The sequence below is a fragment of the Salvia miltiorrhiza genome, chromosome 3 (genome assembly GCF_028751815.1).
Source record: "Salvia miltiorrhiza cultivar Shanhuang (shh) chromosome 3, IMPLAD_Smil_shh, whole genome shotgun sequence".
Lineage (NCBI taxonomy): Eukaryota > Viridiplantae > Streptophyta > Magnoliopsida > Lamiales > Lamiaceae > Salvia > Salvia miltiorrhiza.
Window position 1 is genome coordinate 26,709,128 of NC_080389.1, and position 23,621 is coordinate 26,732,748.

The 23,621-nt window shown below is 40.6% G+C and overlaps 1 non-coding gene across 1 annotated transcript; it reads right to left on the reverse strand.

Annotated features, from left to right (window-relative positions):
- Positions 1-10,754: 10,754 nt before the first annotated feature.
- LOC131019253 (small nucleolar RNA R71) lies at positions 10,755-10,861 on the reverse strand. The gene has a single exon (XR_009100173.1). It is a non-coding gene; the product is annotated as a small nucleolar RNA R71 (small nucleolar RNA).
- Between the last annotated feature and the right edge of the window lie 12,760 nt (positions 10,862-23,621).

Sequence of the window (23,621 nt, forward strand, 5' to 3'; positions counted from 1 at the left end):
ACGAAGTAACTTTTCTAGGACATATTGTATCATCCGAAGGAATTAAAGTTGACCCTGCCAAGGTACAAGCTGTATATGAGTGAGATCACCAACTACGCCTAACGAGATTCGCAGCTTTTTAGGCTTAGCAGGATACTATCAGAGGTTTATTGAAGGATTTTCCACGATAACAAGACCGATGACCCAATTACTTAGAAAGGAAGCTAAGTACAATTGGAAAGAAGAGTGTGAAGAGAGTTTTTAAGAGTTTAAAAGGAGATTGACTACAGCACCAGTGCTGCTAGTCCCGGAAATGGATAAAGAGTATACCATCTACACAGATGCGTCAAGGAATGGGCTAGGATGTGTTTTGATGCAAGAAGGAAGAGTTATAGTCTATCCATCACGGCAACTTAGACCCCACGAGATAAATTATCCAACGCATGATTTAGAGCTTGCAGCCGTTGTGCATGCCCTGAAAATTTGGAAACATCATCTCTACGGAGTTAGATGTGAGATTTTCACGGACCACAAAACTTTGAAATACTTTTTCGAGCATAAGGATATTAACATGAGGCAAAGGAGATGTCTCGAATTAGTAAATGATGTTGACTGCGACATTAATTATCACCCCGGCAAGGCCAATGTAGAAGCCGATGCATTGAGCCGAAAGGTCTCGTCAAAGTTAGGATGTCTTCTCATGAGAGAGGATGAGCTTATAAAGGACTTTGACAAGATGAGGATGGAGATGATAAAACCACCAGGGACGATAGCGAGTATTGTTGCGACGATGCCTAGTTTGAGGAAAATGGTGATTGAAGCACAAGGAAAGATGAGACAATGAACAAGTTACGAGAAAGGATAAGAGCAGGAGATCTCAAGAGTTACTAAAAAGCATCAGACAATGCTATCTTATTTGAGGGGAGAATATGCATTCCCCGCGATGATGAACTTAAGAATACGATCATAAGTGAGACTCATGACACGCCTTACACCGCCCACCCAGGAGGCACAAAGATGTATCAGGTTGTGAAAAAGAGATTTTTGTGGGACGGAATGAAACGAGACATAGCTTCGTTTGTAGAGCGATGCTTATCTTGTCAGCAAGTGAAAGCATTACACCAACGACCCTATGGGAAGTTAAAACCGTTGGAGATTCCCGAGTGGAAATGGGATCACATAGCGATGGATTTTGTGACAGCTTTACCCAAAAGTCAAAGAGGAAATACAGCAATTTGGGTGATTATAGATCGACTAACAAAATCTGCACATTTCATACTGATCCTAATCGCGTATGGACCAGATAAGTTAGCACAATTGTACGTTCGTGAGATTATAAGATCTCATTGAGTACCGGTGTAGATGACCTCAGAAAGAGATCCAAAAGAAAAAATGATTTACATCACGTTTTTGGATGAGTTACAGAAAGAGTTGGGTACAAGGATGAATTTTAGCATAGCAGACGATAGAAGATATGATAAGAACTATTATCCTTGATAGAGGAGTACATCGGGAGAATGTATTGCCACTAATTGAGTTTGCCTATAAGATGTGAGACAAAGTTTCGAGGTAGGAGACAAAGTTTTCTTGAAGGTTTCACCCTCAAAGGGGATGGATAGGTTTGGAGTTAAATGACAGCTTAGACCCAGAGTTATAAGTCCTTATGAGATTTTGCAAAAGATAGGTCCAATAGCATATAGGTTGGCTTTGCCACCTAGCTTTGGAAATGTGCATAACGTGTTTCACGTGTCACAATTGAGAGGATATATATTTTCGATCCAAACCATGTGGTTTACTAAGAAGAAATGATCTTAGAACCAGACTTGAGTTATGAAGAGAGACCTCAGATGATGCTACATCATAAAATTCGGCAATTGACTAATAAGTCGATTGCATTGGATAAGGTCCAATGGAGATATGATAGTTAGAAAGAAGTGGGCTTGATGATATGATGTGAGAGAAGTGCCCGAAACATTTACAGGAGGTACAAATTTCGGGATGAAATTTATTTTAAGGGGGAGGGTATGTAATACCCGGGCTTTTGATGACGTGTTTAATTGCTTGAGTTTGAGTAATTAGGGTTTAGATCCCTTGTTTGATTACTTTGTAAAGAGATGAGGAGATACATGAAGTTTTCTTTAATAACTTCTCACTGATTCTTCATAACGATGAAGGTCCTTTTGGGAAGTAACGACTTGAGGGAGAGAGTGACGTTACTCATTGATACAGAGACACAACGAGGTGGGCTTTCTTAAACACGTATATAGAGATCCCCTGCATGCAGGCTTCTTATACGAAATGAAATGAATGACATGATATAATTGTTAAGTTTCGATTTTATGAAAATGATCAAATGATGAATGGTTCTTTATGAAATGAAATGAAATGAAGGGTATTATTATATGAAGGATGTTATATTGAAGTTATTGCATTGCCAAATTTTTGATGTTTTGGTATGTTATCTATCTGGTTGAGATGAAGAATTCGGTCCTATGCTAGTGTAGATACTAGTAAGGATTTGTGTACACTGAGGTGGTCGTGAGTCATCGAGCGGGTTGGCCGATCACAGTGCTGCAGAGGGAGGCCTCCCTCTCAGTACTTGATGTTATAACAGATATGATACATACTTGATGAGAAAAGTCTGCGCAGACAACTTTGAGGAAATGAAAATGAGTTTAGCTAATACAAGGCCTTTCTACAAATTCCTTGTATTATGCATAGGGCTGTCTAATTGGTTATCGGGTTTTGGTTAATCCAGTAACCGAACCGAAATTTCCGGGTTTGGGTATCCAATAACCGAAATTTTCGGTTATTGGGTCGATTTCGGTTATCACTTTAAAAAAAATTTCGGGTATCGGTTAACCCGATAACCGATTCGGGTTAACCGAATAACCGAAAATTATTTAATTAATTATTTAATATATATATATATATATATACATATTTTAATTATAAAATTGTAAATTAATAACTATTTGAAATTAAAGCCCTAAATTCTAATCTGCAATTCAGCAGCCCAATTCCCAAACCCCGCCGCTGAACTATCGCCCTACCCTCTCATCTCTCATCGCCCGTCGGCGACGCCGTCCCCCGCCACCCTCCATCCGCCGTTGCAAGTCCCCGGTGGCGCTTTCCTCCTGTGCAACGTCCGCTGCCCTCCGCAAATCGCCAGACTCCGTCGCCGCTCCGCCATGAGTCGTCGCGTCGCTTCTCTTTCAGACCGTCGTCCGTCCGCCGCCTGCAACTCACGCAAACAATAAGCCCTCTCTTTCAGTTCTTAAGTTTATAGAATATTGAACTGAGGAATCATTGCTACTGTTCATGGCTGCATAATGAGAAACAATGGTTATTGTTTGTTGGATGCTTCAATCTTTTCAATTGAATGATGCAGCTTGCGTATTTTCTATTTCTATCTTCTTTTTTTTTTTTTTTTTTTTTTCTTGTGACTTCGTTCTTGAATCTTGATTCGACGAAAAATGGCTACACAAACTCGAATTAAACTGAGTTATCTGAGCTCTATGCTCAATTCAAGGATAAGGGTATAATCTAATTCTTTGGCGTTTACTTTGATTCAGAAATGAGGTTTATAATTACTAGGTTTCGAATAATTGTGCAATTTTTTTTTGAGAATTTGTGATTTTTTTTAAATGGGTATTTCGGATACCCAAATAACCCAATCGGTTAACCGAAGCGGTTATTGGGTAACCGAACACCTAAAACGGTTCGGGAACGGTTATTGAAATTTGGCAATTTCGGGTTCGGGTAACCAAAAATTCGGGTACGGGTAACCGAACCCGAACCGATCGACACCCCTAATTATGCATATGAAATGGCAATGACAATATTTATAGCTTTATAAGAATGAGATGTTTGGCATGTGTTCACTGAGTGCTTTTGTACTCAGCCCTGCATATGTTTTCTAAATGTGCAGGTTGAGCTGATGTGGTGATGGTGCTGCAATGAGTGGAGTCCCCAGGGTTGTTAATAAATAGTTAACCTGTCTAGAATATGTCTTCATACATATGTCTAGCTACTTTCCGCTGCAAGATGTTATTGATGTTATAGTATGTTATGTCATACTTTGAGTCTTAAGAGAATGGTTTCATCTGATGTACAACTTGATTAATGATATTTATTAAGTTTTTATGTTGTCTTTCATAGACTGTTTTCAATGGAGTATTAATGAGTAAAAATGACGAGTTTTATCAAGGTGAGTAAGTTTTACGGTTCCAAATGACGCCCCTTTCTTCCCCTTATTCTTTAATCCCATCCTTAGTCGTAGATCACTCGTCTTAACTATCCTTAGTTAGGGCGGGCTGCGACAGTGTATCTTGTTGAAGGGCTTAAGGCTAACCTGTTTAGCATAAGTCAGTTATGTGATGCAGGTATGACTGTAAAGTTCGACAAACATCTTTGTGAAGTCTTTGATGACACAAATCAGTGTGTGATGATGGGAAAAAGGTCGTCTGACAATTGCTACAAGTCCCAAGAAGAAACGTTCTGCAATGCAGTCAAACTTGATGATGTTGAAGTTTGGCATCAACGACTGGGACATGTCAACTTCAAGAATCTTCAAAAGTTGATCACACATAATGTAGTTCGAGGCCTTCCTAATCATCTGAACTTCAAGAAAGATGTTGTGTGTCAACCTTGCCAGAAAGGGAAGCCACACAAGACAGCTCATCCAATGTTGTCAACATGCTGTACCTCAAAATGTTTCGAACTCCTGCATATGGATTTGATGGGACCCATTGAAGTTGAAAGCTTAGGAGGTAAATGGTATGTACTTGTGTGTGCTGATGATTTTTCAAGATACACTTGGGTTGAATTCTTGAAAACAAAATCTGAAACCTTTGCTCATTTCAAGAAACTGTATAAAAGGTTTAGAGTTCAATATGGCCAGTATGTTGGAAGAATTAGGACTGACCATGGCAAAGAATTTGAGAACTCCCTCTTTGATAACTTCTGCACTAACAATGGTATTTTCCATGAGTTCTCTGCTCCCAAAACTCCTCAGCAAAATGGTGTTGCCGAAAGAAAGAATAGAACCATTCAGGAAATGGTGAGAGCTATGTTGCAAGCAAAAAGTCTCTCCAAACGACTATGGGCTGAGGCTGTGAGTACAACATGTCACATCATCAATAGGGTGTACATGAGACCAGGTACTATGTTAACTCCGTATGAGATCCTTAAAGGCAAGAAGCCCAATCTCAAGTACTTTCATGTTTTTGGACGTGTCTGTTACATCTTGAATGACCGTGATCACCTCAACAAGTTTGATTCCAAAAGTGACAAAGGTCTCTTCCTTGGATATTCTGTGAATAGTCATGCTTTTCGTGTATATAACCTGAGAACAAAGACTATTCAAGAGACTGTTAATGTTGTGTTTGATGATTCTCTTAGTCTCATTGATAGAACAAAGGATGAAGATGTTACTGAGTTACTTGAGGAGCCCAACAACATAAGTCATACTTCTGACCACCACAAAAGTGGCAATGATGGTACAACATCTGTACCAACATCTGATGTTACTTCGTCCGGGTCAACATCAGAAGGAGAAGCTGACAACTACGTGTCGGACTCTGAAGAAGAATTGGAAGCTCAATTTCTTCATAATTCCATCAGACGTGATCCCCCAAGTCATGTGAGAAGAGATCATCCAAGTTCTCAAATCATCGGAGATGTAGGTGAGAAAGTTGTCACTCGACAGAAGAAGGAAGTCAATTACAAAGAGCTGGTAAGAATTGCATGTATGACTTCTGTGTGTGAGCTTGCTGAGTTTGAATGTTATCTATCTCTTGTTGAACCTAAGAATGTTGCTGATGCTCTTAAAGATATTATGTGGGTCAATGCTATGCATGAAGAACTTAATCAGTTTATTAGAAATGATGTGTGGGATCTTGTTCCTAGACCACATAACAAGAACGTTATTGGTACTAAGTGGATTTGAAGGTTGTTAAACGCATCATACGCTATGTTGCTGGAACATCTGAACTTGGAATGTGGTATTCCAAAGACACTAACTCTAAATCAGGAAACACAAAAAGAAGGAAGAAGAAAGAAGTTAAAGCTTCAATCAGAACATGGTATCTGGATAGCGGCTGCTCGAAGCACATGACATGCTACAAAGAATATCTATCACAGTATGTTGAGAAAGCTGGATCCAAAGTTGCATTCGGAGACAACTCAATCGGAGAAACAAAAGGCTATGGTGTGCTCAACATGGGTAACGCCAGTATCAGTAATGTTAGCTTTGTTTCTGGTCTTAAACATAATCTGTTGTCGGTTAGTCAATTTTGTGACAGCGGTTTCACAGTGAAGATCAAAAAGGATGAATTCACTGTTAGAAACAATCAAAAGAAGGTGGTTCTGAAAGGTTTCAGACAAGGAAGTCTCTACGTCGTTTCATGGGAAGACAGCCCACCTGAAACTTGCCTCATCAGCAAAAGCAGCTCGGAGCTCAACTGGCTGTAGCACAGGAGACTCAACCATCTCAACTTCAAGACGATCAACAAGCTTGCTAAACATCAACTGGTAGAAGGACTACCTTCTATTGTGTTTCAAAAGAAGCAAGAATGTGAAGTATGTCAAAGAGGAAAGCAGACGCAAATGTCATTCAAGTCAAAGTCAGGACACTCCTCTTGAAGAATTCTTCAACTACTTCACATGGATCTGTTTGGCCCAATCTCTCCAAAAAGCTACAACGGTAGGAAGTACACCTTAGTTGTTGTGGATGATTATTCACGATATATTTGGGTTATCTTTCTCTTCAAAAAGAAAGAGACACTGGAGGAACTGCCAAAGCTGCTGAGAACACTGAGCGTGGAAAAGAAAGTCAACATCATCAGCATCAGATCAGATCGTGGGACTGAGTTCCTCAATACTGTCATTCGTGAGTATTGTGATGAACAAGGAATCAGTCATCAAACTTCTGCAGCAAGAACTCCTCAACAGAATGGAGTTGCAGAAAGAAGAAACAGGTCTTTAAAGGAAGCAGCAAGGATGATGCTAGCCGAATCAAAACTCCCCTTGAAGTTTTGGTCCGAAGCAGTCAACAACGCATGCTACACACAGAATCGCTCCTTCCTCACTCAAAGACATGGAAAAACTCCATACGAGTTATGGAAGAACAGGAAGCCTTCAATTGCCTATTTTCATGCTTTCGGTTCTAGGTGTTTCATCCACAACAATGAAAAGAAAAGGTTAAACACATTTGATAGCAAGGTTGATCCAGGAGTCTTTCTTGGATACTCTGGAACAGAACGTTCAAGCAAAGCCTATCGAGTGTTTAACTCTCAAACTCTTTGTGTTGAAGAAACACCTCATGTGGTCTTTGATGAGTCTACATATGATTTCAGGGAACAAGAAACTGAAAGGTGTATCCAGAACACTGAAGGTTCCAAAGCTGAAATCCACAACACCGAGCCCGCTACTGTCTTGGTGTGGGGACCAGGAAAAGATGAAGATACTGAGAAGCTTCAGTATCAAAAGATCAGCCAAAGGTCTGAAGTTCAGACTGGAGCCATTGCAGATGGCATCAGTCAAGGGGGAATTCCAGTTGCTGAAGATCGAGTTGAACATGCCGAAGCAGCTCCAGCTCCAGCTCAACTCTCTCCTGCCCCAGAAGGTGCTCAACACTTCAGAACCATTCTGACTGAAGAAGCCCCACCATCTCCAGAAGAAATCAAGAAGTATCGAAGATGGTTTGAACTCCACTCAAAGGAGAACATCATTGGAGAACCATCAGATAGAGTCAAGACTCGAAAATCAATGTGCAACCTCGTCTTTGCCATCAATCAGAACTGCATCAACGAAGATAAGATTTTCAGCTGTTTCTTATCATCTACAGAGCCCAAGGATGTTGAAGAAGCTCTGAAGTCCACTCAATGGGTCATCGCAATGCAAGAAGAACTCAATGAATTCAACCGGAATTCAGTTTGGGAGCTTGTGGATCGACCAGACGATGCAAAGGTGATTGGTTTGAAATGGATTTTCAAAAATAAGAAAGACGAAGAAGAAAACGTTGTGAGAAACAAAGCGAGGCTTGTAGCAAAAGGATACAGTCAAGAAAAAGGAATCGACTACGACAAAACGTTCGCTCCAGTTACCAGATTGGAAGCAGTCAGACTCTTCTTAGCCTTCGCAGCTCACAAAGGTTTCAAGGTACACCAAATGGATGTGAAGTGCGCATTTCTCAATGGACTGCTCACCGATGAAGTCTATGTGGAACAACCTCCAGGCTTTGAGGTTGCTGGACCAGAAAAGGTGTACAAGCTGAAGAAAGTGCTCTATGGCTTGAAGCAAGCTCCAAGAGCGTGGTATGATACTCTCTCGGAGTATCTTGTTGAACAAGGTTTCAAGAAATGATCTGTGGACAGAACTTTGTTCACTCTCAAAGAAGGAGAAGATCTCTTACTTGTTCAGATTTATGTCGATGACATAATTTTCGAATCTAAATCCGAACGCATGTGCAAAAAGTTTGCTGACATCATGACCAACAAGTTCCAAATGTCCATGATGGGAGAAATGAATTTCTTTCTCGGATTGCAAGTCAAGCAGACTAGCTGATAACACTCATGTTTCCATGGTTTTTAGTGTTCATATGATGTTATTTTATAGGAAACTGAGTGTTGGATGATTGTTTTATGCTTAATTTGCTTTATCTTTTGAAACATGATTCTTATTCGAACTTTCAAGGAAATTTCAGGTTTATTGAGTTCGAATTTGGAAAACTTATCTGAAATAGAAGTTTTAGATTGTCTCGATACGAGTTCGCGAGCGTAAACGGATCATAAATCGGAGTTCGGACGAGAAAGTTATGACCAAAACATGAAAGTCGCGCGCAGCAGCGAAACGGCGGCGACCCCGCGGCGACCGGGCGGCGACCGCCGCCTGAAGAAGGAAAATTGTGCAGCAGCCGGCGACCCAGCCGGCGACCGCCGCGCAGCCCGCCGAGAAATCGGTGTGGCTGGCGATCAGGCGGCGCCCGCCGGGCGCCCGCCGCGTAATGAAGGAAAAACGTGAAGAATCCGGCGACCGCCGGGTGCCCGCCGTGCGATCGCCGTCAGCCCGCCTTTTTACGTTTTATTTCGTTTTTAAAGTCCTTTTCGAGCTCAAACTCTGTAGTTTTACCCTGACACTATATATAGGTCTTCCTTGTACCTATTCAGGGTTCCCAGCTTTAGTTTTTCAGTTCCCAACTTTCATATTTCAGTTTTATAGCTTTAGAACTTTTTAGCTTTCCAGTTTTCAAGGCTTGGATCAAGATTGAAGATTCAAGTCGCTACAATCGTTTCAATTCGGTTTTTATACAAGTTGTTTTTACAATTGCGTTCAATTTAATTATGTTTATGTTTGATTTTATTATGTCTGGCTAGTCTTTTAATCTGAACCTAGGGTTTGTATATAGCTAATTAATTATGTGTTTTTGATTTATTGATATCAATTTGCCTTCCAACTTATGATTCATGATTCCTGGTGCTTAATCTCTTGTGAATTATCTGATCAATGATTTACATGTCTAGCTGTTCAGTTTGAGTCTTGAATGCGATAATTGTTCATCCGATTCAGGAATGCATGATATAGTGTTAGCCTTGAGTCTTGAATGCGATAGGTGAAGCTATAGGAAGCTATTCTTTATGTGCTATTGGGAGTTAATTTATTCCTTGGAGTCTTGAATGTGAAAAGGGATTAATTAATCTACGTTCATAGGTGGTCGTTAGAGACGCTTGTGGATAATATAGTGATCTTTCATCAGGGTTGGATTAAAATTGGTAATTGAATCAATAGGTTGAATGCATGTAGTTGATTGGTGAAAATACATCCCTAGGGTCAGAGTTTTCCATATTTGAATTTATCTACGTATTTTTATTAGTTTGCGTTTTAATTTACGTCAACCAATCTCTACCTTTCGTTGCCTGAATATTACTATAGTTTAATTAGGATTACTTAGAGTAATTCGTTATAATAGTCTCTGTGGATACGATACTCGGTTACTGATTTTGTGCTGCAATTGCACCGTGTTAGTTGCGGTAATTTGTTGCTAATAACTTAGTGATCAACTTTTTTTGGCGCCGTTGCCGGGGACTATTTAGAATTAACTTTAATATTTCTGATTAGACTTAAGCATTATTTCAGGCGTTATAAGTTTTAATTTTTTTTTTTTTTAGTTTTTAAATTTCTGTTTTTGTTTGTTGTCTCAGGCGTGCATGATCACGAGATCCAAAGGAAAGGAACATCTAGTACCTTTGAACTTGGAAATCGAAAAACAGTACAAAAGAGACAACCGCGAAAAGAAAAAGCAAGCAATGGCAGAGAATAACATGGACCTTCAAACTCTTGTGCAAGTCGTGACAAACCTTCAGAGGCAACTAGATGAAGAAAGAGAGCGCAACCGGGCTCCTCCAACAGAGCCACCACTGAATCACATGTATCAGCCTAGGGTTGATCAATTTCAAGGAGGCAGATGGGGACCAACTGTGCAGGCTACCACGTTCGAACTGAAGCCGGGATTGATAAACATGGTGCAAGCTGAACAGTTTAGTGGAATGGCTGATGAAAATCCGCATGTCCACATCACTCAGTTTCTAGATATCTGCGACACTATTAAGCAGAATGGAGTGCCACCAGATGCCATCAGAATGAAGATGTTTGGATTCTCTCTCAGAGATAGAGCAAAGGAATGGTTCAAGTGTTTGGACAGAGGTGCTATTACTGGATGGGAGGATTTGTGTAGAGCTTTCTTGGCAAAATACTTTCCTGCCTCTAAAGCTCAGAAAATCATTGCAGAGATTTCTCATTTTTCCCAGCTAGGAGATGAGACCATTCATGATGCCTGGGAAAGATTTCGTGAGCTGCTCAGGAAATGCCCACAACATGGTTTCACAGAGGATCAGCAAATCATTCACTTTTATAATGGTTTGACTGGTCTAACAAAGAGTATGGTGGATGCTACTACAGGTGGATGTCTTCTCCATAGAAATACAAAGGAGGCGTATCGTGTGATAGAAGAGATGGCCTCCAACAGTTACCAATGGTCGAATGACAGAAATTCCACGAGAAGAATTGCAGCTGTGAATGAGGAGAGAGATGATTTTAAGGAGAAATATGAAGCTCTTCAAAAGCAGTATGAGTTGGAGAGAAAGACACTGCTAGCTAAAATTCCTCAACAGCCGAGTTTACCTGATGTGTCGCAGTTGGAAGATGCTAATTACGTCCAGCGGCAGTACCAATTCAATAGACCAAACTATCAAGGACATCAGGGCGGAAATCCACCGTATCATCCAAATAATAGGAATCATCAAAATTTTTCCTATTCAAATCCCAACAATGCTTTGCAGCCTCCACCTGGATTTTCTGTTTCTAGTGGGAGAGTCATCAATGAGCCAAAGAAAGATTCAATAGAGGAAATGATGAAGCAAGTTTTGGTGAAGGTCACCGGGATGGAGACAAACTCGGCAAACTTGGGAACCAAAATGTTCAACATGGAGCAAAACTTTTCAGCACTGTCCAAACAAGTGCAAATGTTAGAGAATCAAGTTGGTCAGATGGCCAACCAAGCAGCTGCGCAGCACACACCAGGAAAGTTTCCTAGCAACACTGAAATAAATCCCAAAAATCAGTGTAATGCGATCCATCTTCGAAGCGGGACTGAGTACCAGAATTTTCCCGAGCTGCAGAATGACAAGGGAAAAAGCAAAGTAGTGGAGGACGATGATGATGACTTGGAGGAGCTTGCAGCGAAACAGCCGCCTACCCCTAAGAAGGATTCGAGCTCTTCTGCTGTGAAGGAGCCCAATCCTACTCCTACGTTTCCCAGGCCAGAGTACAAGCCTGTAGCGCCTTTTCCGAATAGCCTGGCAAAGCCGAAGATGGATAAGAAGTTAGCCAAGTTCATGGAGATGTTTTCAAAGCTTCACATCAACATTCCTTTACTTGATGCTTTGAGAGATATGCCAGGCTATGCCAAGTTTCTCAAGGACGCAGTCTCCAACAAGAAGAAGTTGGGGAAATATGAGACGATAAATCTTTCCGAGGAATGCAGTGCTGTGCTACAAAGAAAGCTACCATTGAAGAAAAAGGATCCTGGCAGCTTTACCATCGCTTGTATGATGGGAGGACAGAATTTCTCTCGTGCTCTTTGTGATTTAGGGGCTAGCATCAATTTGATGCCTCTCTCTATTTTCAACCGGTTGGAGATTGGAGAAATCAAGCCTACCTCTATTGCATTGCAGATGGCAGATCGTTCCATCACATATCCCAAGGGAATTGTGGAGGATGTCCTAGTGCAGGTGGAGCAGTTTATTTTTCCTGCAGATTTCGTAGTCTTGGACATGCCGGAGGACAAGAATACTCCATTGATCTTAGGACGTCCGTTCCTAGCTACCGGCCGTGCGCTTATTGATGTGCAGGATGGAGATCTCACATTTAGAGTCAATGATGAAAAATTGACTCTATCTATCTATGATGCTATGAGAAAACCAGCCGAGCCGTCGTTGGATGAGTGCAACATGATCGACTCTCTGATAGCTTTTCCTGCAGCTGTAGAGGATCCTTTGGAGGAGTGTATCACACAGAAACCTCCACCAAAGGAAGTTCCCCAGAATGAAATGATTAATTTGGCTGACAGTTTTCTAGCAAATTTGGAGGATGAAGAGGTTGAGAAGAATGAGCTCCCCAAGTTTGAAGCCAAGAAAAAAACTCAAGAACCAAAAGAAGTTCTGACTTTTGAGAAGTGTTTGTTTTTGGAGTATGATGGGGGGTCTTTGAAAACCCATACCCCCAAGAAGAAAAAAGTGAAATTCCAAATTTTTCGGAATAAGAATGAAAAGGGGGCAATGCTTGTGGAGGATGTCCGAGCCAAGAAAAGTGTTTTGGTGGAGAGGGCACCTAAGAGTAGAAAAGCTTTCCAATGGTTAGAGTGTTGTTTCCGACCTCCATGAGTTTTTGAGGTATCGTCGAGCTCTAGACGTTAAATTAAGCACTTGTTGGGAGGTAACCCAACCTTTTTCTTTGTTTTGTTTTCCTTTCGTTTAGTTTCTTTTTGTTTTCTTTTGTTTCTTTGTTTCTTCGTTTTGGGGTTTTAGTGCAGTGTTGAGCTTGGAAGATGCGGGAACTCGCGCCTTGTTCATATCACCACCGTGGAGCATGTGTTTCTGTGAGTAGTGACACACATATCATCATCCCTCCAAACTTATTTTCGAACTTATGTTCTGTAATAAGTTTGGGGGAGGGGGTGAAAGTAGATATGTGTATCACTTTTATCTTTTTGTTGGCTTTATTGTTTTATCCTGCTTGGTTGGTGGTGTGTGTTTGTGATTGTTTTTTAGATGATTATTGCTCCATTAGATTTCTGGTGAGATGCCAATGATGATTTCTGTGCAAAAAAAAAATTGGAATTTGATTTTCTTTGATGATTTAAGTATAATTGGAACTAATTTGCATAATTCTAGAGTGATTTTAACCTTTATTTTTGGACGTTGAATAAACCTGTGAGATTTTGAGCCATAACTGTTTATAATACACAATTTATTCTTTGTTGTGAGTTTTGTCATTGCATGTGGTGATCTTCTAGAACTTGCCATGGTTTCTGTGTCGAGGTTGCTGTTGTGCCCAGGATTAGGAGATGATTTTAGGCCATCTTTTGTTAGCCACTTTATTATCCCAAACATTGTCCTTGAAAAAAATTATCCTTTGTTATCCACTTTGAGCCTATTTAGCTTTTATTCTTTAGCTGGATGATAGGGGGTGATGAAGTATATGGGAATCTTTATGTGGTGAATATTCATAGTGGGTTGTGAAGAAGAAGGGATGATTTTGTGTTACTTTTTACTCTTATGAGCTCTAGAAAAGTTATGGAAAGAAAAAAAAAAAAAAAAAAAAAAAAAAAAAAAACTGTTCAAGAAAAAAAAAGAAAAAAAAAGAAAAGAAAAAGAAAGAGAAAAAATTATAAAGTCGAGTGTATATTGAGAAATTTGTTAGAAAATCGACTTTGTGTGTTGGAAATAAATTGAGAGCATAAAAGAGTGTTTAGTTATGTATTGTGATGATTAAATCCCTTGAGTTGTGTTGTTTATGGTGATATAGTTGGGTGGAAGATGGAATTTATTCCATAATTGATTAGTGAAGTCATAAGGTTGGTGTTCTTGATTTATTTGAGTCACTTAGCCTATATTTCCCTACCTTAACCAATGTCCCTACATTATAACCCGAAGAAAAAGACCTTTTTGATCTTAGTCCTGGCACACTTTTAGCGATGGAGATTGTAGACGATTGGCAAGCCTATGGTAAGAGATCTGCATTGCATTGAATTCGATGAGAGCATACACGTCCTATATATTCCATCAAATTGAGAGTTGAGTGATACACATACCTTGTGAGATTCAATTGTTTGGAATGTCAAGGTTGATTTTGCTATAGGTTGTGTTTATTGGTGAATTTTGTGCTTGATTATTGAAGATTTGAGAATTCCATTATTCTTTATTTTTCGGAGGCATCTATGAGCTAGAGTTCTTACCCATTCGTGTTATTGTTTGTGTTCTTCTCATTATTCGAGGACGAACAATGGATTAAGTTTGGGGGAGTTGATAACACTCATGTTTCCATGGTTTTTAGTGTTCATATGATGTTATTTTATAGGAAACTGAGTGTTGGATGATTGTTTTATGCTTAATTTGCTTTATCTTTTGAAACATGATTCTTATTCGAACTTTCAAGGAAATTTCAGGTTTATTGAGTTCGAATTTGGAAAACTTATCTGAAATAGAAGTTGTAGATTGTCTCGATACGAGTTCGTGAGCATAAACGGATCATAAATCGGAGTTCGGACGAGAAAGTTATGACCAAAACATGAAAGTCGCGCGCAGCAGCGAAACGGCGGCGACCCCGCGGCGACCGGGCGGCGACCGCCGCCTGAAGAAGGAAAATTGTGCAGCAGCCGGCGACCCAGCCGGCGACCGCCGCGCAGCCCGCCGAGAAATCGGCGTGGCTGGCGATCAGGCGGCGCCCGCCGGGCGCCCGCCGCGTAATGAAGGAAAAACGTGAAGAATCCGGCGACCGCCGGGTGCCCGCCGTGCGATCGCCGTCAGCCCGCCTTTTTACGTTTTATTTCGTTTTTAAAGTCCTTTTCGAGCTCAAACTCTGTAGTTTTACCCTGACACTATATATAGGTCTTCCTTGTACCTATTCAGGGTTCCCAGCTTTAGTTTTTCAGTTCCCAACTTTCATATTTCAGTTTTATAGCTTTAGAACTTTTTAGCTTTCCAGTTTTCAAGGCTTGGATCAAGATTGAAGATTCAAGTCGCTACAATCGTTTCAATTCGGTTTTTATACAATTTGTTTTTACAATTGCGTTCAATTTAATTATGTTTATGTTTGATTTTATTATGTCTGGCTAGTCTTTTAATCTGAACCTAGGGTTTGTATATAGCTAATTAATTATGTGTTTTTGATTTATTGATATCAATTTGCCTTCCAACTTATGATTCATGATTCCTGGTGCTTAATCTCTTGTGAATTATCTGATCAATGATTTACATGTCTAGCTGTTCAGTTTGAGTCTTGAATGCGATAATTGTTCAGCCGATTCAGGAATGCATGATATAGTGTTAGCCTTGAGTCTTGAATGCGATAGGTGAAGCTATGGGAAGCTATTCTTTATGTGCTATTGGGAGTTAATTTATTCCTTGGAGTCTTGAATGTGAAAAGGGATTAATTAATCTACGTTCATAGGTGGTCGTTAGAGACGCTTGTGGATAATATAGTGATCTTTCATCAGGGTTGGATTAAAATTGGTAATTGAATCAATAGGTTGAATGCATGTAGTTGATTGGTGAAAATACATCCCTAGGGTCAGAGTTTTCCATATTTGAATTTATCTACGTATTTTTATTAGTTTCTATTTGCGTTTTAATTTACGTCAACCAATCTCTACCTTTCGTTGCCTGAATATTACTATAGTTTAATTAGGATTACTTAGAGTAATTCGTTATAATAGTCTCTGTGGATACGATACTCGGTTACTGATTTTGTGCTGCAATTGCACCGTGTTAGTTGCGGTAATTTGTTGCTAATAACTTAGTGATCACCAGCGAAGGAATACTGATCAGTCAGTCCAAGTATGTCAAGGGACTGATAGCCAAGTTCGGTATTCAGCACATGAAATCAGTCAAGATCCCAATGAACACAAACTGGAAAGTTGATCCAGGCTCAGAAGGAAAATCTGTCTCTTCGACGAAGTACAGAGAAATCATTGGATCATTGCTGTATTTGAATGCGAGCAGACCAGACATCGCATTTGCAGTCGGGGCATGTGCAAGATATCAATCAGATCCAAAGGAAGCTCATTTGGATGCAGCAAAGCGAATTCTGCGATATCTCAAAGGCACACCCAACTTAGGATTGTGGTACCCAGCAGACGACGACTTCAAGCTCACCGGATATTCAGACTCAGATTTTGCTGGATGCAAAATTGATCGCAAATCAACCTCCGGAACCTGTCAATTCCTAGGCAACAAGCTCATCTCATGGTTTTCAAAGATGCAGACTTCAGTCGCCACCTCCACAACTGAAGCTGAATATGTTGCTGCCGGAAGCTGCTGCTCACAACTCCTGTGGTTAGTCCAACAGTTGAAGGACTATGGGATAGATGAAAAGGAAGTCCCAATCTATTGCGACAGCTCCAGTGCTATTGCAATCTCCCAGAATCTAGTTCATCACACCAGAGTCAAACATATTGCTATTCGACATCACTTCATCCGTGATCACGTCAAAAAGAAGAATATCTCTGTGGAATGGATTCCAACTGCTATTCAGAGAGCGGACCTGCTGACCAAAGCTCTTCCAGAAGAAAGGTTCAACGATCTGTGTGGAAGGATCGGCCTCATCAACCCTGAAGAGTGATGCTGTGTTTGAAGATTTTCTCAAACAGTCATGCTGACTGCTGGTCAACCAACTGCTGTTCTACGACCGCTGACGTGGAAAGCAATGAAGTCAAGCGCTCATCTAAAGAAAAAGCCATCCTGATGATTCAACCAGGATCAAGTGGTATCAACTAACTACAATGATCAGTCGATCAGAAAGTATTTTTCAAGCTTACTAGTTAAAATCAGTTAATTCAGTTAAGAGCCTTGTGTTAAAATTCAAAATCTTTCTCTAACTGATCAGTTTCCTTCAAAACCTTTAACTGATTGTTGGAAAATGGAATATCGGAGAAGGACAAGTGTTTTAAAAGGGAAAATCTGTTTTGATTGAACGTGTCAAAATCTTCTCTAAAAATCTTTCCAACCTATTGCCTCTGTGATAAAATCTCTTGAGAACCTCATTGACATGACATAATGCAATGATACCTCTCACCTTTTTGAAGCTTCAGTCCCCTGCAGTGACGGCGGACGTGAAAATTTTCTTCAAAAACATTTTTAGGCACAGTCTTCGAAAAACTTTTCATCTTCTTACTTGGTACAAATTTTATCTATTTATACCATGTTGTCTTCACTCTTTTTGTGCATCAACTAACAACTATCCACAGTCTTCACTGTGAGAAAAAGTTTCAATCTTTCCAAAGTTGCAGAGAAATTTTGTTCCGACTAAAGGAGAAATCTATGACTGCAAAGTCATGGAGTGGGAGAATGACGCTCACATATTTGGTCTTCACCGGACCCTTCCACTGGATCTCAATGTCTCTCCGACGTCAAAGTTTGCTCTACCCTCACTTGTATCCAGCGAAGCGAGTGTCTTCCATCCTTATGCCTGGCGCTAAGAAGCCTCACAGCTTCTGGAGAAGATCTTCCTTATCGCAGATATTGCACTCCTCCCTGGCTTGCAACAAACAACGAGACTTCTCTCGTTATTGGCCGGCATCTTCAGCCGCACCAGGTCTATTCTTCAAAGACCCAGTGCTGGCGAATCGACGGTGTTAGTCTTCTCAGCTGCCACCAGTTCGATTCTTCCTTCTCACGCCTTTCTTCACTTCTCTCCTTCTTTCTCCATCACCAGCTCTTCCTTCTCCCTTCAAGGCAGCCTTCTCTCTCTTCTAAGGCATCCTTCTTCTCTCGTCTTTCCTTCAATTCTCCGTCTCTCTCATCTCTCTACCTCTCCACTGGCGTCTTCTTCCTTCTGCATCTTTGGACTCACCCTATTCTCGAATCTTCTCAAGAGCTTCTGAGACTAGGAGTTGGGTACCGTCTGATCATAGCTTCCATCATCAGCTCTCTTTTTGATGTTGCCAAAAAGGGGGAAAGTCAGAAGTCAGAGAGAAACCTTCCCTAAGGTTGCTCATGTCCCTTCTTTCTTGACTGAAGATGAGATAGCAAAGGATCACCAGAAGTTGTAAGGACGACGTTCCAATAAAGACCTCAACTCAACGGAAAACAAGTGAGAGTGGAACAAGCTTAGGAACATGAAGACACGAAGACAGAAGATGAAGATCAAGAAGTTCAAAGGCGCAGCCAAGCAGACTGCTGGAGTCCATGGGTTTCCCATGTTGTTTTTATTGTTCTCTTTACTCCAATGTAAGTCTTGCTCTGTACCTCGACTGATGGCTTATCAATCTTTCATTAATGAAAAGAACTTCTTTTTTATCTCAACCTGAAGATAATGACTCTTTGTCCAGGCTGTGATTATGTTTTTCTGTCTTCTCCTAGTTCTGTTTTAGAACTGTTTCATTCTTAACTCTAAGTACAAGTTTTTAGGTTATATTGTTAAGGGGAACTGTTTTCACCCCAGTTTTAAAACTTGTGCTGTGAGTTCAGTCTTTTTGTTGTCTAGAATTGCTGTATGGTTTTGGTATCATCAAAAAGGGGAAAATTGTTGGGAACCTTGTGGAATATCATAATCCTTGTTTTGATGATACCAAACTTCATAAGTCTTATTTGTAATAGACTAGAACAGTTTTGAACTCAAGTGTTAGAGTTCGTTTATAGTTTAGTATGCGGTTCTGAAGACTGAAGACTGAAGACTGAAGGACGAAGGACTGAAGACTGAAAACTGAAGATACTAACTGAAGTATCAGTTGAAGAATCAGTTCGGAACTGATTACTTAATGCGTGCCACGTGGACTCAGCGAACTGATACTAAAGTCAAGTATCAGTTGAACATTCTTCCTCTGACTAATCTTCCAACGTCCAAAGGAAGCCACGTACTCACAAAAGTACAGCCGCATTAAATGCAGAGATCTCAGGATCTTATCTCTGCAGAGGTCATTCCTATTTGGTGATTACTTTATCAAAGACGTCATATATCTTGTCCCTCAAGAGAGCCGTTTCCACCAGACAAGGAATCTCGAAGATTGAAGCCTTAGCCCAAATTCGAATTGCTCTCCAACGGAAGAAATCTTGAGGACGTTCTACGCCAACGGATCTATTCAAGAGTTTGCAGTGCACCTGTTAAGCACTTGCGGAGTGGATTGTTGGTCTGATCAACCGACCGTGGATGTAGGAAAGGGTTTTTCCGAACCACGTAAAAGTCTCTGTGTTGTTTACAGCTTTCAGTTTTACTTTCCTACATGTGTTGTTTCAATTGATAAACTGAATACTGATCACTAATTTACTTAGCAACTAAACCACAACTAAAACGGTGTAATTGTAGCATAAACGTAGCAATCGACTATCGTATCCACAGAGACTGTAAAACGAAATTACTCTATCTATTTCCTAAACAGACTCTCACAGTAAACAGGCAAAACAAAATAGGAAGGTGAATCAAAAACTAAAGTTAACAGAATAAAATCTAAGTAGCAGAGAAACAATGATAACTAAATCAAATAGAAAGAAAACTCTGACCCTAGGGATGTACTTTTACTAGTTAACTACATGCATTTAATATATTGATTCAATTACCAATTTAATCCAACCTTGATGAGAGATCAAAGAACTATTTATAAGCTTCTCTAACGAACACCTATGAAAGTAGATTAATTTACCCCCCTTCACATTCAAGATTCCAAGGAATAAATTAACTCCCAAGCGTACAGAAAGAATAGCTCCCTACAGTTTCACCTATCACATTCAAGTGTCAAGGTTACTACTATAACATGCATTCCTGAATCGGCTGAACAATTATCGCATTCAAGACTCAAACTGAACAGCTAGACATGCAAAATTATTGGCCAAATAATTCACAAGAAATTAAGCACCATGAATCACGAATCACAAGTTGGAAGTCAAATTGATATCAATAAATCAAAAACACATAATTAATCAGCTATGTACAAACCCTAGGTTCAGATTAACGAATTAGCCAGACATCATAAAAGAAAGCATAAACATATTAAATAAGAGAACAATTGCAAAAACTAAATTTTATAAAACCATAGTAATAGAATGCAACAGCTTGAATCTTCACTCTTGCAAAAATCAAAATCCAGTGCTCTATCAATTGAAAAGCAAATAACAACTAAAGCTATGAAAAAATAAAAGTTGGGAACCCTAGATAGGTCAAAAGATGACCTATATATAGTCTTAGGGTAAAACAAGAGTTTAAAAATCGAAAATAACATTGAAAAGCATAAAATCGCAGAGGTTTCAAAACGCGCGACCAAAACGGCAGCCCGTTCGGCGGTCGCCGAACTGGTCGCCGAATTTGGCCTAAAATCAACCCAAAAATGGCGATCGTCGTTTTTCTTCTACAAAGCATAATTTCGATCCAGGGATTTCGGCACCCAACTCGGCGATCGCCGAGTTGGTCGCCGAATTTGTTCCTCAAATGCTCAAATTTCGGCGGTCAACTCCTTTGACCGCCGAATTGCCTCCTTCTCGCCCCGACCTCAGAATCTTCGCCTTTTCTCGATTTTTGGGCTCGATTCTTTCAAAACTCTTCTTTTTAACATGTTCCTTACACTCCATGCTCTAGTACCACTCATTTCTGCATCCAAATAGTCAAAACTACACCCGACCGTGAAATCATGAAATAATAGTCCATGAACTCCAAATGATAATAAAACGGGCATAAAATCGACTTAAACCACAGAATATAAACCATAAAAACCATGCAAAATGAGTGTTTATCAACTCCCCCAAACTTAAGATGTTGCTCATCCTCGACAACGAGAAAAACAAAACAATAAACACGAATGGGTAAGATGATTGGATCATCGATGCCTCAGAAAAATAAAACTTTTGAATTCCCTCACATCCTCAACAGATGAACACAATAATTACCAACAAGCATAATCCATGGCAAATTTAACCTTGACATTCCAACAATTGACTCTCAAGATAAAAGTGTTTCACTCAACTCACAATTGATGGAAAAGGACGTGTATCTCTCATCGACACTCATGCAATGTAGATTACTCACCATAGACTTGCCAATCGTCTCAAATCTCCATCGCTAAAAGTGTGCCAAGAGTAAGATCAAATAGGTCTTTATATCGGGTTCTAATGTAAGGACATTGAATTAGGTGGGGAAATTTGGCTAAGTGACTCAAATTAAATTGATTACACCAACCTTATGACTTCACCATTCAAGCAAGAAATAAATTCCATCTTCCACCTAACAACATCTCCATAATCACCACAAACCAAGGGATATAATCATAAATCAAAACTAGACATTCTTTTATGCTCTCACTTTTCTAGTAACACACAAAGTCGATTATCCATGAGGTTTTCAATTATACACTCGACTTTCTCAACCAACTTTCATCATGTTTTTTCTTTCTCATGTTTTTTCTTTCTCAGTTTTTTTAGAGCTTATAAGAATGGCTAGTATCATGTTTCACCCATTATTTCAATCAACCCACAGCCAATACCACACAATGATCCCCATATACTCCATCACCCCTATCATTCGGTTAAAGAATCAAAGCTTTAAGAAGGCTCAAACACGGTTAACAAGGGAGTAATGTTTTCAGGAAAGTGTTTGGGATATAACGTGGCTTATGAAAGATGGCCTAAAATCATCTCAAACTCTTGGACACAACAAGAAATCTCAACCAAGACCCATGGCAAGTTCTAGAAGTGCACTACATGCATGACAACACTAAAAAACAAAGAACAAACTGCAAAAATGGGCAGTTAAGGCTCAATTCCTCACAAGCTTGTTCAACGTCAAAAGTCAAGGCAAAATATACTCATCAATCACACACGTCAGTTCAAATCATGTCCAAATATCAAGAAAAATTGGGAATTACCTTCTTTTTCGCTGAAATCCTCATAGGCACCTTACCAATCAACTAACTGGAGCACTAAACATTCAATAAGCAAGAAACTATGGAATATGTCTTAGAATATATCAAATTAGTTACAGGCCCAAAAATAAAAGACTATGATCCATAACCAAAAAGAGCAAAAATACACTAGGCTAAAAATGCAAACCATAACCAATCTCCATCCCCCTCCCCCAAACTTATTAAGGAGCGAATGCTCGAAAATAAGTTTGGAGGGAAAAATAGATAAAGGTTATGATGAGCATACTTACAAAGCACTCAAGATGGCGGTCCTCCCTGTCTCCTCTGGAACTCCTGAAATTGTCGTAGGATTTCCTCTTGCATTGCCATCTGCCTAGTATACTCCTGCTGCTGCCTCTCCATCTCTGCTCGCTGCCAAGCCTCAAAAGTTGTCTGCCGACCAAACTTCGCCCGTGCATATGTCTCAAAAGCACCAAAATGAGCAAACTGCTCACGCTGATAAGCATCCATAGCTTGCTGCTGCAGGCGAACCGCCGTGACGTCCGTGCGCATAACAGCGAGCTGCGCCTCCTGTTGCTCGGCAAAGACCTGCAACTGCTGCATCCTCTCAGTGAGCTCGGTAATATCAAATTGAGCTCCCTGTCCCCATTGTTCTCCTGCTGCTGCCGCTGCGGGCTCCTCTTGCTCTTCTTCCTCCTCATTCACATGCTGAGGATCCTGCACGTCAGCCTGCTCACCTACTATGGCCCTCACATGGGCGCCTGTGTTTATCAACCAATTATGAGTCTCAAAGTGCCTGCCCACGCGGGTGAGAGTCGGGTTTGGCAGCGGGAAGTGGTCACCTTCACTTTGCACCAACTTAAATGGTGGTTGGGCCCTTGACAGGAATCTCATGCGAACCATTCGGTGCCCATTGAGCAGATTATCACCCGCCAAAGCTTCCCATTGAGCAACTGCAGGACAAACGCGGCGTGCGAGGGGTGTCAGCATCTCTCCAATCGTGATCACTCCTGCATCGGCCTTTGATGCCTTGAACAACTGCTTGAGGAGGATTTGGGTTAAATCCATTGGTGTGCGTGTGAGCATCCCCCAAATGATAAACAGCTCGTGCTGCGTCACGTGGGTGTTGTCCTTCCTAGCAAGCACCGTATAAGCCAGAATGTGGTGTGTCATCCTTAGGACAGGATTTCGGATGTCCGCTGCATTTGAGGTCCCCGACACAAATGGACCGGCGCTTGGTAGAGCTATCTCTCTCCAGAATGATGCAGCGTTGAACTCTGCACCAATCGAATTCACGGTGTAACCTCCCACTCTGCAGTTAAGCGTCGTAGTGATCTCGGTCACCGCGACATTAGCCTCCCAAATGTTGTTAAGCTGGAATGAGATTATGCTTGGTCTTGGTTGATTGAAAACCGACTGATCCAAAGTGCTTAGGATCTCCAACATTGCTCGTTCATAGGTGGGCCATCCACCATTGAAGATGTAGGTCCACCCAACATGGTAGAACAGGTCATGCACG